This window comes from Notothenia coriiceps, unplaced genomic scaffold (genome assembly GCF_000735185.1).
Source record: "Notothenia coriiceps isolate Sejong01 unplaced genomic scaffold, NC01 NC01_scaffold00022123, whole genome shotgun sequence".
NCBI lineage: Eukaryota > Metazoa > Chordata > Actinopteri > Perciformes > Nototheniidae > Notothenia > Notothenia coriiceps.
In genome coordinates, this window is record NW_011354824.1 from 3,223 (window position 1) to 12,528 (window position 9,306).

Genomic DNA, 9,306 nt, shown 5'->3' on the forward strand with positions numbered 1-9,306 from the left:
AAAATACCCTTAACATATGGATGGAGGATTGGAGAAATCCGATGAAATAGATTGAACCACGTGTCATGGAAGTGATTTGGATAGAGGACTTGGCATGTAAGATACATCTGATATGCTTTGATACTCACCGATCAAAGGTTTGCATCTCTGTTTGCATATACATTATATTTAAATCTGGATTACATGCATCCACGCTCATTACAAACATGAACAAAGACACCTTTATATATACGACAAAAATAGAAATGCTGCTTTTATAAGCCCCGTTTTATCACCCACACATTTCTTTCCTTTTTCAACAGATTTGGCCATAATTTAGCCTAGCTTCACATCACATGTGGTTATTTCTCTGAGCTTTCCTTTGTCTCTGTGTGTGTTCCTGCAATTCTTTCTAAAGCAGCCTCTGGAGAGACGGCTGTGGAGGTATGTATGAGTTGGATGCCTCCTTGACAACACCTTGGAGGTAAAAATCAATGTCTGCCAAACAAAGTGAAATGTTAGGCTGTAGACGATACATGACAGATGAGGCTTAGGGTGGTATTTTCTAGGGTGAATGAAGACCGGAACGCAGGCAAGCCTGTCTTCTGTTGTCAAGCAAAGTGGCATTAGAGAGATTTTGAAGGACAGTACATCTGACTTCTCTGACTACTTTTATTATTGATCAACTGGCTGTAGTTATGTGAGAGAGCCAGTCTGGGAAGGAATGAGGATATAGTTCAATATGAACAACGACTGCATGGCAGATTACATTTTAAAGGATAGTTTCATTAATGAATTATAATGCACATCCACTAAAGAGACCTTTCCTTCAACAGGGGTCGTAGACAAGTACAATCATCTTGATTAGAGTTGATTGGGCCTCGAGTCAGAAAAAAAAGTCTTTATTTCATAGGATGACCAAAATTCTTGTTGAAAGCTTAAACTGCTTATAAGTGAAGTGGCCGTGACTGAAATATCGTACGCTCTCAATCTCAGTGCACACAGAGTTTGAGGTACTACCCAGTTTCCTAGCTTGGCACGTTAGTGGGGAAACACTGTGTTGCTACTTCATGCATGATCAGTCTTCAAGACTCCAGTGGTGACCTCAGCTCAGAGCCGTGGGCCATATCATGTTGCTGATTGAGCATGCAGCAAGCCTCAGAGGGCACGCAGGTTGCATCTTGGTTCTTCTTGCCGAGAGAAAAACAGACGGTGTTCTGACGGGAAAAATCTGAAAACATCAGTTGTGCTAGAAGGCTTTTCTTCACTGAGCTTTAAAGTGTGTGTGTCCGTGCATGGACTGTGTATCCAAACAAGTGCCTGTTGGGGATATTGACATTAGACATCACTATAATGCGGTTGTTGGTGAGCAGTTGAAGAATTATCAATGATTCGTCCTATTATTATTTTCGCCCCGTGCTCAGCTCTGTGGCCAAGAGTAATGCAACAGTGGGGTATCAATTCATAGCCTTGGCCTCAGGAAAGCTCTTTGGAAAGCAGAGGGATTTTCTGCCTGTGTGCTTTAGCTCATGCTCTGGAGCCAGACACTGCAAGAAATGTTGGCTTAGAGAAAGTATATGTGGGAATGTCTGGAGGAGTGAGTTAGGAGGAGATATAGAAAACCTGTTTTCCTTTTTCATTGCAGTTGTAGAAGAAAGAACTGCAATACTAAATAATGTTTCTGGAACTCAGGCTTAATGTATTTGGTTGCATGTATGTGGCAGCGGTAAGACATTCTGCCTCCTTTGCAATAACAATGATTCACCATGTTGTCCATGCTGATCCTTATATTGGTAATACTGTTCAGTGGTTATTTTTATTGATTTTGGAGGTAATTGTTACACTGTGATTTATAAAGAAGCTTGTTATCAGATTTTAAACGAGAAACTGATTCATAGTTTAGTCAGTCAAATCACCCAGAAAAAGGGCAATAATCAAATCTTTTTTTTTTCTTTTTCATAATAACTTCATATTTTTGGATTTGGACTATCTTTATCCAAAAGCTTAAACAACAAATATAGATATACAGATGAATTGTTACATTCATAGTAGATAGAAAGCCAAGTTCAGTACATCTGCTCGTATGGCTCAATTTCGGAGTATGTCTGTTTACTTAAACTCAAGTCAACATCTGCATGTTTCATTTCAAAAGGATCATTTAAATGTCATAAATGTAAATTAAATGTTTTGTTTTTTTGGAAATTTTTAAAGCATTGCCTTGATGCCTTCTGTTTGTTTGTGATAAGACATAATTATTGTGTGGGTCTCCTGTGGGGTTTTAATCTTAAAGGAGTCTTAAGTATATGCTGGTAATAGATAATATAACTCAGCAGGAACTTTATTTCCTTGTGAAAAGCCTTGTTTGAAAACATCAACCTCTTTAGAATAGTATATAGGTTTATGCTATTTGTGTATTCAATGTGGTTAGAAAGATATACACTGAATAAATCTCTTGCTCCTCAAATTGTCTCACAGTTGAGACGGAAATTAGTCATCTGTGCAAGTGGAGTGAATCCAGTTGAGAACCATATGCCAAAAATTAATCAGGAAAAGATAGGCTTTCCTGTTTTTGGATGGATTCTGTTTCCTTTGTCTAGGTTCCCAACAAATCTGCACAGGAAATGCAATTATAAGCGCCATTGGAAGAGACTGTGCCACTAGAACCATGAGTGGTTTGTTTTTTTACTGCAACCATTTTCTCAAGTGATTGGGGAAGCAAGCTGGAAATGAATGGGGAGGCTCATGAATAGTTCTCCAGAAAAACACGTCACATTTCTATGACCCCTGAAATGATGTATGTGACATTTTCCCTGCAATTACTATTTCAAATCGATATTGCTTTAGTGGCTCAAGGTTCAGAAAAAAACAGGAAGACAGTGTTTTGTTATTCATTCACACACAGCAGTGAGATAAACGGATTTAAATCCTTCGGCTTTGAATGTTACAAAGCTTCGCTGAAGTTTTCCAAGACCACCCTAACCAAGGTTTCATTTTGGCCCCCATCAGTCGTCCACTATCCCAGCTACTGGCTGTTATTGAAGGAACAAACCATTCAAACCACCAGAGCAATTTAGATGGAGTGAATGACTACTCTGAAGGCCAGTTCAGTTCAAACACACACAGGAGAAAGATTGAGACGTTCAGCTTCTTTTCACAAGAACTCCAACACAATCTTTCAAAACCGACTCACAACAGAGTGCTGTGCAGAGGCACATTTGGATGAGACCATGCCTCTCCAATGTCTCCATTTGCTCTGTCCTTGTTGGTGATTTGTTTTTATTATACAGTTTGGGATGTTGTATAGCCTACTGCCTTTTTAACACGATCATAAAGGATGATGCAGTGACAGGAAGTGGCAGATCAAGTGTGCGTCGTTAACATTAGTGTTTGCAAAATCAAATGTATGCCATAGTGGTTCATTATGCTGAGAGATATACGGTGACATGTTGATTAAAGCTATGTTGCTATGTGTATGGGTCATTTTAAGATATTCACATTTAAACATATTGTTTTGTAGCATGTCTCTGTATCCTGTATCAAGTCTTTTCAGACACAGGCAGCTGTTTTAATGAAAACAAACTTGTTATTTTATCACATTGTCAAAAACATTACTCATTTGTGGACTGACACTGACACAATATAAAGCCTTGGTTGCCAAATGGTCAAACTGGTGCTTGGACAATGAAAATGAATATACTTCTTGATATTTAAAAGAAAGGCTTGCTGAGCCCCTTTGTAACACAAAACAAGCATACAGTAAAAGTGTTTCAGAAAAGTGAGGACTGGCACATTTCCCTGTGGACTGTGTTAGGAAAATACAGTGAGCCTGTCAGAACAAGACTGTGGAAACTGCACTGCCTGGGCAGAAGTTAGAAACAGTAGCTTTTTTTCTGAGGTGTGAACACAGTCTCTCTGGACAAACAATGAAGCCAAAGCAGTCCACACATGAATAAATACAACAAAGTGTTTGTCGGCAGGCTAATTGTCGAAGCAGCTTTTGAAAAGGAGTGTAATTGCTATGTAATCTGAGAGCTGTCAGGAAGAACTGCTAAGCAGTCATCATCTGTATGATGAGCTGCCATCTGTAGCGATGTCTGGGTTAGAGAGAGAGGGATGGACAAACGGCGATGAAAATCTGCTTATATTCACAGTCAGCCTTCAGTGGGTTTAACTTTGTATTTACAAATCATACATTTTGGATGAATGGAAGTCTAGGATTTGCAAATGTGAGTTGATGAATGCCCACTATCTAACCGAGTAGAGGCACTTTATGTAGGACCTTTTTCTATAATGCAATAATTATGTAATCCCAGAAATATTGGTTACATCCTGGTCCCGCTGCAGAGGAAAAAGCTTAAAAGAAATGTCTGTCTTTGATCAGATAGAAAGTGAGGAAAGAGAGGGTATGGCTGGGAGAGAACTGGAGGTACTCTGGCAGGAAATATGATGGAATTCACACAGCTTCTTTCTCAAAACCCCAAGCCACTGAAAATTGCCAACTCTCTTTGCAGAGTAAATCTCCGAAACTCACCAAGGGCAAGGTTGTTCAAATGGGCCTGAATTCCAGCAGGTACATCCCCTCCCTTAAACACCACCACCACTATCCCACTGCCAGGGCCCCTCAATAAGAAGCTGCTGTCTGTTTTTCTACTAAAGAAAGACTGCAACTGCCCCCAGCCACCAGAGCTGTGCCGAGGTGGATAGGAAACCGAGTGTTGATGAGGGTGAATTTATTGATTTGACATATATAAACATCCACCTGGTCCAAATGGCATGTTCTACCATATAATTAATGCATTATTCATTCCATATAAATTCAAACAGGGGTCTTTTAAGGGTTCTCTGGTTTGGTTTTACTACGCCTATGTTCTTTTTGAAATTCAAAGTTTGCAGAGCAGAGGTGCTGCATTTTGAATATTCCTTTATAAAGATACACATGTTATACTATAAAAAAAGCTATGGCCTCTCTGAGTTCTGTTATCTATTTTGATGGAATTCTTATGATACAAATACCCTCCAATTTTCATATTGGTGAAGGGCAGGCCAGTCAAAGCAAATGCCCTTTCAGTTCCATTAGCAGTTGAATCAGTCTCTTAATGGAGAGTAAAATGGCACAAGACCTTTTGCATTACTTACACAATGAATATGAAAAGGCTTTCACCAGCTTGCCAAGCTTAGTGAGTGCAAAACGGCTTTTAATTGTGTCTCGGCTCAGTGTTGGAACATTGTGCGCAGTACTCAAGGCTTGTCAGTGCTTTCATCAAAAAACTATATTTTCAAAGGAGTGAACATCATAGAATCCTAATAGACCTCAAAATCCAAATGGCATCAAAAAGTTAAACAAGAATGTGTTGAAATGTGAACTCGGTTTACATATAGTGATAGCCTCTGACACAGCTGTTTTAATAGGAAGAATGTTATCAACAGACAAGCCCTAAGAATTTTAGTATTTGCTATATCAGATCTGGTTTCTAAGTACACCAACATGTGTGGGGTTATTCTCCTCCTCATGGACATGTTTGCTTCACTGAATACAGCCCATTGCACATTATTATATTATTTTCAGACTATAAACCTCTCAAAACTGAAAATAAAATGCAACTACAACAAAGCTCTACTCCGGGAGGTGATCTGTAAAAACACCCAATGCTTCATAAAACATGGTTTGATAGATATTGCAAGCATCATTAAGAAGGGAATGAGTCTGTCGTTTCACCGCTGGCATGCAGTATTAATCACAAAGGTCTTTTAAAGCATGTTGCTGATGGAGATGATGACAAGCTGACGTTGAAGAATTATGCAAAGGATGCATCCTTCTTGATCTGATTTCAAAGCAGGACTCCACACAGCTGTTTCATTTGCCTTCTCACTCAGTGAGCCTGCACTTTAAAAAGCCAGCTTCATTCCCAATGTGTCCCCGATGGAACATAATGCCAAACTTTCTTAAAGGCTCATTGTTTAGTTAGCTTAATGTTTTTTAAAACACAGAATCCAACATGCTTGGCAGTGCATAATCTAATTCCCAGTAATGCAGTGCTAAAAGCCCATATTTTTTGCCCCTGTATTTTTCAAAACCCTGACAGTGCACAGAGACGGCACGGAAACACTGCACTGCTGGTGCTACATGGAATCACATTGATGTTATTTCTCACACATACTGACACCTACCGTGCGCAGGGACATTGAGAACACATTGAGGAAGCACTTGGTTTCATATATTCTTCTGGGTTTATTCTCTAAATAAAAAATGACCCGCATACAGTCTAGACGTTAGACTTAGTCAAACAGTTGTATATGAAATGGAGCATACAATTAAAATGCTGATTATAATATAAAAATTCAAACCTGTGAAGTCAGATGGCTTGAAGCAGAGAGAAATCGTAAACAAGTCTCTTTTTAAAAAATCCAACCGTTGCACCATTTGATCTTTAACCCGACATAAATTAAGACTAAGGGGATGAGAAGATCCTTTAAGTTTGAAACATGTTTGCATAATTAATCACTCAAAATCCACAAGGAGTCATATTGCAGATCTTAATACTTAAAAGCGCATAACTTGGTGTTCGGTAATAACTCAAAAGTTAAAGTGACCGGTAAAGTTACCACTCAGACTTTTATGTGTGCTCATAAATTAAGAGGTGTGTGGGTGTGTTTGTTGAGCCGTACGGTAATGTAGAAGCCATTTTAGATGTGTTCTCACAGCTGTTACTTTCTTCATTATGGTACGATGGAGCTAGACAAACGGCTGAACTTTGCCATATTCCTATCACATATATATAAGAATAACACAAACAATGTACATGTTTTGGTCATTTGAAATGTATATTTAAACAACATCCCATACATTCTTGCATGTTCAAAGAGAGACAATGCACTTATTGTAACATAGCAACCTGTCTTGCTGTTCACATAGCTCTGCCCTTTCAACCCTCTGACGATAAAGACAAACCCTCTTTGTCTTTATGTGTTTCTTGTGTTTTTTCCAATTAACTATACATTCTTTGTGTTAGAAAGATGTAAATAGTATATACACTTGCTCTCTGCACTTTTGTTTCTTTAGCTTTAAGTGACACACTGTTTCAATTTGTTGTAAATCGGCTAACTCAAACGCAGCATTTCAAGTGGCACACTTCATATTCCCCCATAAGCTTTGTGTGCTTTTTTGCAAAGTATGCACACAGTTGGTTTGATTCAGTTTGTGGGGTTTAATGTTCCCTTGGTTCATTTTGGAATTATGCAGTCAGATTTGCTGCATGTCAAATCCTTCGCCTTTTTTGAAGGTTTTCGGGGATTTGGTGTTTTGTGTAATGCTCAGCATGTGCTTCACCTAAAAACACACTTCATTTCCTGTTACAGTTCAGGTATGCCTTTCATCAGAAGTTGACTCAAGATTGACCATAAAGAGTGTTGACGTATTGAAACTCATCTCTGTGCTTGCTGTGCCGGCACAATTCCCATCAACCATAATGCCCCTGCACTACATATGTATTTATATGACTGCTGCATTTTATACTCTCAATTGAATGACTGCCACAACAGGAAAACCTGCAAACCAAACAAGGGCAATCAAGATGTTGACTTGTACTATATGCCAATAGATCAATATGTAGACATGAAGATAAATGGATACCAATTTGTCCAATTTCAGTCGTGCATCTTTATTTGTAAGGTTTGAAGGGAAGGTGTATTGTTTACAAAGAATGAGTGTTTCATATGTGGGTGGGATAATAGGATGATGTTGGTACAGGATAAACAAAGACAGCAGTTTGTCATATGTTTGAAGAGCATGTTGCAGTTAACTAAAATGTCATGTCATTTTCTTGTTATGGTCTTTAAAGGGGCTCTATTAAGCTCATGTTCAGGTTTCATAATTGTATTTGGTGCGTCTATTGTGACATGTTTTCATGCTTTAAGGTTCAAAAACGTGTGGGAGAAACTCTCACTCTTTTTGATTTTAAGAATATACAGTTCTAAAAATAATATGTTCTGCCCGTCAACATCCCCCTTACCTCTGTGATATAACATCCGCCTGTCCTCTCTTCTTCATTTCCCTCTGCCCCCCTCATTGACATTGCACCGTTACATCAGTGTGTGCTGATTATATGAAAAATGCTTTTGCTTGAAAGTGAAGTGGCGCTGTCTGCTGCAGGCTCTTACAGTGGAATAAGGCCCCGAGGTGAAGTAAAACTGGACGGTGCTGGTAGATAATCCACATTTCTATTAGCCTACTTTTAGTTCTTTTTTAATGAGGCTCTCAGTCTAGACCAGGAGATGAGTGGGATGCCTTTTGCGGCGCTATCATGTCATGTGATCTTGTGTTTTTCATACAGCAGTTGATCAGAATTGACTTTGAAGAAAGGTAATATGGGTTGATGAGAGCTCATATTTAAATGGGTTTGATCAAAGTGTAATGGATCATTAATTCATGTTTGATTGGCCTTCTGCACCGACATCATGCAATTTTGTTATCCCTGAATCAGATCCACACTGCTCGTCTTTTATCACTTGTCTATCTGTCTGTTGATATATCTGTCTGTCTATTTCTATGCAGATGAAACAGACAATCTTAAAATGTAGTTTGTTGTAAAACAAATTAAAAAAATCCATGCCAGTAATCACTCTAAGAAATGATTGGCACGACCTGCCCCTGCTAAACCTTATTACAGCTTGTGGTGAATGGTTTTACTCTTGATAATAATTCTTACTACAATTTGTGTTAAATTACACTTGAAATGTATTTTTTCCTCAAAGAAAAAATCCTCAGGCGTAGCAAGAGCATGCATGCATAGTAGCCTGAAGGTTTTTACTCTACAGGGATAGAAAGTATTTCCTCGTTTCTGAATGGCATTCATGTTACGATTCTTTTTGCACTTTTTAACCCTTAGATGCCCGAGTGACTGGACCCTACACTCTTCCATAAGTGGGTCAAAAAGGACCCGTATTAGAATAATATGTGTTTTTATGCCATTTTTGTCATTTTGGTTAAGAAAAATCAATTGTATAATATTTAGTATTATATTATATATATTTAATTTTTCACTATTTATAATTTTAGACATTTTTTTTACATTTTGAAAAAAAACGTTTTCCCATAGGATTCCATAGAAAATGCATGCGGGTCATTTTTGACCCACTTATGGAAGCTTGGGGTAGTAATACAAAAACTACAATTTCTTAAAATGTAAATACAAAATTAGAATGGCATGATATCCAAAACATGTTTTTTGAGGAATAGCTGGAATATGAAATGATAAATTTTTTTAATTAAAAGATACTTCAAGAAAACCACCTCACCCGGTCAAAAAAGACCCACTTATGCATCTCAGG